The sequence below is a fragment of the Bemisia tabaci genome, chromosome 10 (genome assembly GCF_918797505.1).
Source record: "Bemisia tabaci chromosome 10, PGI_BMITA_v3".
Taxonomy (NCBI): Eukaryota; Metazoa; Arthropoda; class Insecta; order Hemiptera; family Aleyrodidae; genus Bemisia; species Bemisia tabaci.
In genome coordinates, this window is record NC_092802.1 from 32,225,554 (window position 1) to 32,233,881 (window position 8,328).

Sequence of the window (8,328 nt, forward strand, 5' to 3'; positions counted from 1 at the left end):
GATGTCTGCGATTTTCGCCTTGGCAGACAGCTGGCGCTACTGTAGAGCGCGAACTTCGAACTTCCGCATTAGATACGACCGTATCTCAGAATTCATCATCGTTAAACCATCATTTCTATCGCTGAGGTCTCTTTGTAGTGTGTATCAGTTACGTATTTCAAAACTTTGTATGTAAGAAATGATGATAAGATGAAAGCTTATTACGTAGCACTACGCCCTCACAAAAATTCCTAATATCTAATGCCGGCAAGAAAATTAATTTTTACGGCCTGACATTCCCACACATTTATCTGACACAATCGCACTGCGATGCCGAGTATAATTTAATGATACTATCGTGTTAAATATAGAGCAAAAAACCCCACTCCCCTTCACTGCTGATTGGATTTTAAAGGATGCAACTATTCGGCCTCCTTAAAATGTCCGTACGCTCTCCGGATGAACTCGGGGAGGCTCGTGTATATCCGTGCCGCTCCGTGCTCCGTCCGTGTTCCGTGAATTCCGTTTCCGTTTCCGGTTCCGGCTCCGGCTGTTTTGTTGTTTTGTTGATGATGTTGATGTTCTCTTGATCTCTTGTGACATTCAAGTACCTATGTCCTCTAGAAAGCATTGACAGGAAAAAATAATCGGAACAATTATAGGTGCCTACATCAAAAAGCAATAATTCAAAAGAAAGGAGCTGACTTTTCATGAAATTCATAATTCCTAACCCATTGAACTGATTGAATAACACATAAATTAATGCAGAAAGGTCCTGTATGATACCTGGGTTTTATTCGTGGCTTCCTTATATCAATAACATTGGCGAAATTGAGAAAAAAAAGTAAGAAAAAATGTCTGAGTGATCAAACACAAAAGCACAACAATACAGAAAACAAGGACGGACCTTAAATGAAAAGGCTGAATTTTGATAAGAATACAATATAATTAATGCGAAAAGTATCTAATTTGTTCCCGAACGATACCCGGCTTTCATACTAAACATAATTGTATCAATAACTTACGCAAAAGTAATAAATATTGCAAAGAAAAGCGGATTAACAGATGCACGGACTGGGCCGGGCGGGCGCACGGACATAAATGAAATGACTGAATTTTGATAAGAATACAATATAATTAATGCAAAAAGTATCTAATTTGTTCCCAAACGATACCCGGCTTTCATACTAAACATCATTGTATCAATAACTTACGCAAAAGTAATAAATATTGCAAAGAAAAGCGGATTAACAGATGCACGGACTGGGCCGGGCGGGCGCACGGACATAAATGAAATGACTGAATTTTGATAAGAATACAATATAATTAATGCAAAAAGTATCTAATTTGTTCCCAAACGATACCCGGCTTTCATACTAAACATCATTGTATCAATAACTTACGCAAAAGTAATAAATATTGCAAAGAAAAGCGGATAAACAGACGCACGGACAGGGCCGGGCGAGCGTACGGACAAAATAAGATAGGGAAAAATTTTCCCATAAGGTTTTTGTCCGTACGCTCGAGCCACGCTAGGAGGTATCTTTTTCCAATGAAGGCGTTTCCTACTGCGTCGTCACTCAAAGGATTATCCGATTGATCAACCTCATGTACGCTGTTGCACGGGCTGCACTGTTGATTGAGTTTTCAAATGAAATGATGCAACTAATCGACCTCTCAGGCCACGCTAGGAAGTATCTTTTCAAAGTGAAGGCGTTTCATATGCGTTGTCACTTGTCACTCTTTATCAAAGAATCATGAGAGGCAACCGTGTTTCTCGCTAACGATTACACGGCGTCGTTCTTCAAATGGATGTAGATTAACTTCTTTTATTTTTTTTAAATTTTGGAATGATATTTTTCCTCCAAATACGTAGAGTGAGAAATAAAAATGAAACAAACGTAACATAAAGCCCTGCATTTTTCCCAGACTGTGATCTTCCTTGACAGAGTAATGGTAATATAGGAGGGGTTTCTCAGGCTAGGTGAGGTAATAAACAGTAATTGCACTTAAAAGTTACCTGGCTGCCTATCGTCCTTCATTTACAGATTTAAGAGATGTGATACTACATCTTAGCACCCAGGCGGAAAAATCTTTCATCCTGCCCTATCTGAGACCCATTCTGCCGTGCTAAGGAAGAACGCCGTATGAGCCTTCGTGCGTTGCCAAATTTATTTTGGTAAAACACGAATTTCCTGGTAAACTCATGAATATTTTCCTTCCAATTTTTCAGAAAATTTTGTTCACAATCTCGCCTAAAGTCCCTGAAAATTTCAAGGAAAAATATTCATAACTTTTCTCAAAAATAAACATTTTATCGAAGACAAGTTGGCAACTTTCGAATTTTCATACGGCGTTCTTCCTTAGCAAGGTAGTATTAGAGTGTTCTCCGCGTTGAAAACCGCTGACTGAAAATTCCATTCCGAATCTCTCTCTCGTTTCCTTACAGTGACGGAGTCTGGCAAAATTGTGCCTCAAAGTGTGTGCAGTGCAGCAAAAAAATCGGTATGTATCAGCAAAAATATCGATTTTCAGTTTTCGATACTTCACACTTTTTTTTACATCGACAGCCAAAGTGCGAAACTACGTGTCTCCTATGGCGACTTTGCAAAGTTTCTGTGATACCTGATTTTTCCTTGGAAAATTAGGCAACGAATTTTTTGAAAATTCCCTTGATTTTTCCTCTCTGCTGGCGCAATATATTCTGTATAAATTTCAAGCTATATGTTTTACTTGTTTCTCTCCGAAAAAATAAAATTGCACCTCGGAAAGTTTAAAACATCGAAAAGGGAATACGTAATTTTGCACTGTGGCCGTGTACCTACTATAGCCGAGGAAGCCGCGGATACTAAAAGTAACCCTAAAGTAATCATTAACACGGAAATTTTAAACCGTGCGGGACAAAATAAATTGGTAAATTTTTGTATTCCACAGTATTAGTAAAAGTGTAATATGTGAGCGACATATCGATGGCCAAAATGCGAAATCACCGTCTGCGACGCTGTAGACTTCTTATCATATTTTATTTTTTCTTCGGAAAACCATTCAACATAATTTCTTAGAAGCTTGCTTAATTTTTCTTCTCTGTTAGATGCATACTCTGTTTCAATTTTAAGCTATAGAGTTGGCTCGTCTCCCTGTGAAAAAATAAAACAGGAGCAGAGATTTTTAAACATCGCAAAGGAGATACGCGGTACCGCACTTTGGCCATCGATGTGTGTCAGCTTGAAACTGCAACACTTCGCATCAACTTAGTAAAGAATCATTGGCAGCGAACTTCAAAAGCACGATTTCGGCTTAGAGCGCCTTCCGTTTCCCGCGATACATCCCGCCTTGCCGCACAATTAGTCCAGCGTGTATTTTTAACTGTGTGCCAATTGTATCCCCGCATTTCTAACTGTGTAGCTCATCCAATAAGCGCCTTCAGTTTCCCGCGATACATCCCGCCTAACCACACAATTAGTCCAGCGTGCATTTTTAACTGTGAGCCGATTTTATCCCCACATTTTTAAGCGTGTAGTGTAGCTCATCCATGAAGCGCCTTCAGTTTCCCGCGATACACCCCGCCTTGCCACACAATTAGTCCAGCGTGCATTTTTAACTGAATGCCGATTTTATCCCCGCATTTCTAACCGTGTAGCTCATCCACGAGGCTCCGAGTATTCCACCCTCCGCCTCGCATCCCACACCGACGTCTCAAGGAACGGCGCTTCCTGCTCGCTCCCTGTTCATGGCTGTCATTCAGGAGCAGCGGCACTTGTACGAGGGGAGACATGCGCTATGGCCAGAGCCATCCCTCTCCCCAAGGAGTCTCCGCGGGAGCCAGTCTCACGGCATGCTTTGCGATATATCGATCGATCTGCCATTTAAACCAATGGAAAAGGATCGATAGAAGGGTGTTCGCAACGAACACCTTACAATCGATCTTTTACCACAGGTTTAAATGGGGATGTATCGATCTCACGCCGCGCCACTGGTGGGAGCGACGCTATATTCCGCGCGGCGGGGCGGTCACTGCAACTGGGGGTGGACAAACTTTTTCCCTTCTTTTTTTCGGGAGGGCTGCCCTGCGCAGCTCTCCCAATGGATTAGGCCTCGGCGTTGCCGTCGTGGAGTTTCGTTTCGGCGCGTCGGTGGGGTGGCTTGGGGTGGTTTTGCGAGGGGGTTGCAACGGTGTATCTTATCCTGCCCTGCTTCCTCGGAACGGGGAAAGCTCTGGATGTTAGGTGGAACTCGGAACTCGATACGGAGGGCGAGAGATTGCCCCGTAGAGGTAAAGGAACTTTGAGCTGGAGTCGCTCTTGGCGAGGCGAAGTTTTCTCGATCTGCTATGTTCACGAGCAGAGGGCAAAAATTACACTGCGGGTTGGATGGAGACAGGGGGAACGAACACACTGCGATAAATTGAATTCATTTATTATGGTAGACAAAAACCATACCAAGAGGGTGTGTTAGTAACCTGTTAGATTATATTTGAACTACATTTTGTATTAAGGGGACTTTATGGAAGCGCTGGGTGCTGCAGAAAGGACATATCGTCACCTTCCAGGCAAAGTATCACAAGCGCCATGCGACGTTTAAAAATTTCCGCTGCCAGTTTATTTCTTTACTGACAAATTGTTGGTTGAATCTGTTTGGAAATTTCACTAAATTTTATCGGCAGCACAAAGAAAATTCAGTGAAATTTTCGGACAGCTTCGTTGAACAATTTCTCTGTAAAAAAATAAAATGGCGGCGGAAATTTTTAAACGTCGCATGGCGCTTGTGATACTTTGCCTGGAAGTTGACGATATCATCACATTCCGGCCAAAGTATCACAAGCGCCATGCGACGTTTCAAAATTTCCGCCACCATTTTATTTTTTTTTTACGGAGGAATCGTCGGTTGAATCTGTTTGAAAATTTCACTGAATTTTGTCGACAGCACAAAAAAATTCAGTGAAACTTTCGGACAGCTTCGTTGAACAATTTCTCAGTGAAAAAATAAAATGGCGGTGGAAATTTTGAACGCCACATGGCGCTTGTGATATACTTTGGCCGGAAGGTGACGATGTCTTGATAGCAGCGTTTCAAGATAATCCTCACTAACATCTCATCCGTTATGATTAAAGCAAATGTGTGTAATTTTTTGTAACTTTTACTGAATATTCTTTATGACTTTACAGTGCTGAAAACGTAAATTTTCAGAAAATTCACCCAGTAGTTTCCCCTCTAAAATAAAAATTAGCACAGGAGATTCTGAAATACTGCAACCAAGAAATGCCCTTCCTGCACCCAACGCTTCTATTTCTGGGTAATTTTATTTAAAAACAAAGCATGCGCCAATAGTCTCCCTACGCAGATAGGTGCTTTCATTGGTGGGCCAGAAATGGTGGCAACACCCCCCTCCCCCCACCGCCACTGCCACGAAACAAATAAACAGAAACGGTATGATAGCACAGTGAACGATACAGAACAAAAAACCATAACCATGGTAAATTTATGATTTATGGTCGAATAAAAAGGAGCAATTTAAAATGATTACAATGTAAGAGATTAAATCTATGTAGGTACTGTTGTATTACCGTTGCTGCAATGATTTAACGATAAATAACGTGTTGAATGAGTGTGCATTTTTGTCTTGAAGACAAATGCTGTATCGGCAAGAGGTATTTTTGCACGAGAAGCAAACTCGTCATCAGCAGACGCTCTTCGTGCCTAGATCCATAAGAATTTCGCCTTCTAAATGATTTAAATGACTGTGTTTATCATTGATGCAAACTATTCGGCCTCTGAAGCAGTGAATCTACGCTAGGAAGTATCTTTCCCCTGTGAAGTCGTTTTTTATGCTTCGTCACTTTTCAAAAAACTAAGCCAAGCAACCGCATTACTTACGTGCTGCTACACCGTCGATTGGGTTCCTAAAGGATGCAACTACTCGGCCTCTGAGGCCACACTAGGAAGTATCTTTTCCCTGTGAAGGCGTTTTCTACGCGTCGTTACTCTACCGCACTACTCGCTAAGCTACGTGCTCCTAAACTGTGATTGGATTTTTTAATGATGCAAATATTCGGCCTCTGAGGCCACGCTAGGAAGTATCTTTCCCTGTGAAGGCGTTTTTTATGCTTCGTCACTTTTCAAAAAAATAAGCCAAGCAACTGCATTACTTGCTAATCTACGTGCTGCTACACCGTTGATTGGGTTCCTAAATGATGCAACTATTCGGCCTCTGAGGCCACGCTAGGAAGTATTTTTTCTCTGTGAAGGCGTTTTTTACGCGTCGTTACTCTTTAAAAAATTAATTGAAGTAACCGCATTACTCGCTAAGCTCCGTGCCTGCTGAAGCGTCGCTTGGATTTTTAAATGATGCAACTATTCAGCCTCTGAGGCCACGCTAGGAAGTATCTTTTCTCAGTGAAGGCGTTTCTCATGCGCAATCGCTTCTGAATCATCCTTAAAACCACCTCCCTGTTTAGGCAAATTAATGGAAGTCACGTTACTCTTGAAATACGCCAGACACGGTGGGTCCTCATTAAAAAATATGGTCCATTTATCAATCACTCCTAATTAGTCACAACCCTTCTCACTATCGCAAAAAAGGACATAAAAAGGTTGCGCAGTGAGTACCTACTGATAACTTGCAACAGTTAATATTTTCCCCCACCCCTCTTTTCCACCCATCGAACATAACAATCGTGCAGCAATTTACGACCGCGCGACTTGGGCGATATTGTTAGATCAGCAGCAAGCGAAAGTAATAAGGCGGAAGGTTGTCGCGTCGCGAGAAAAACAATCAGAACTGCCAGCGGAGAGACGAATAATATTGATTTAAAACGAAATGTGGCCACAGCTAGATGATCCCCCCTTCCCCTGCGGGAGGAGCACGAGAACTCGCTTTAAAGCAACCCCCTCACCCCCCCCCCATCTCGCGGCTCCCACGCTCTGCCCCTCTCACCCTCCGCTTGAATACCAATATAACCTCAGGTAGGCAAGATACTTTCATCATCCGAACAATAGCGCGCCGTTTACAGACTCATCAATTAATAAGTAATGTGTTTATTTCCACTCCTAGCACACCCCTCCTTTATTCTCCCTCTCATTATTGAAGGATAAAACGAAAAAAGTTCCTTTACAAGCCGCTAATCTCTTCATAGTTGTGTGACCCTTTCGCGTAATAGAGGAGCCGTTTCGGATTCTTTTGTCGATGCGAAGACAGTGATAGATGATGTTTCATTCGCGTGCCCGACTCTCTCATTATGGAATAATTCACCCAGATTTATTTACTCTCGTCATTAGTTGTAAATAAAAATATGATATGCCTTTTTAATATTATGCTCTCGAGTTTCAAAGGACGATCATGCGAAAGCAAATAGTTGTCTAATTAATCGAAATTTGGCAATGCTCCGAGGAAATCATACTTGCATTATTATGCCTTCGGTTTATTACCGGCACGGGCTGATCTTGACTCCTTTTTTTAAATGACAGTACCTACTTTGTTCACGCTTATATTTTAATTTTTTTTAATTTTTTTTTTTTTTTTTTTTTTTTTTTTTTTTTTATTTTTTCATCTGGATCCCATGCAATAGTTCTGAAGGGGAGGTTCGGGAGCCCGCCTTTTCTGTAAAAGCGGCTAAGCGCGAACCCAAGTGTCACTTTTATGACCAGAGAATACCTGACATGTTTTGCATAAGTTATAAAGCTTCAGGTGATGAACCGCGAGTTCAACCCTATGCACTTAGAGTATAAAAAGTTTGAAATCCCATTTTCTGAGGGCAGAGCAACAGCCCGAAATTCTGCCCCCTTCCCCTCCCGCCCTCTGGGCGGCTAATCGCTCACGGAGGTAATGAACTTTTCAATTTGAAACTTCCACGTTGCATCAGCCAAGTGCCGGCTTTTGCCAGTAGTAAGATCGAAAAAAAAAAAATCAAAGGAATAATTACGTAGAAACGACGCCCATGCACGGTATGCAAACTTTTGCATGGGGCATTTCCGGTCAATTTAGAGAGTCACTAAATCAACGCACTCCACGCTCCCCAAAATACATGCCGTTTGCATTTTATGTCTATGGCTATGATTTGGTTGCGTGCACTTCGACGAGCATGGAAGCCGCACAGATACACACCCGCCTTTACCTCGACGCCAGGAAAATTCTTTCGGTCTTTCTACGACCGGAAATGCGAAAAAAATTCCCCTCGGTGTCCAAGCCGCTTCTCAGGGGCAGAGGCAATTTCTTTTCTCTGACATCGAACCAGGTATTTTTTTCACCATCCTGAACCCCACTACGTCATCGAAGTGTGGCAAAAATTTCCGGTCCCAAAATTTTCTCGAAGCCTCCGGTACTCCAAGCCTCCCAAAAGCTATGCTGTTCGTC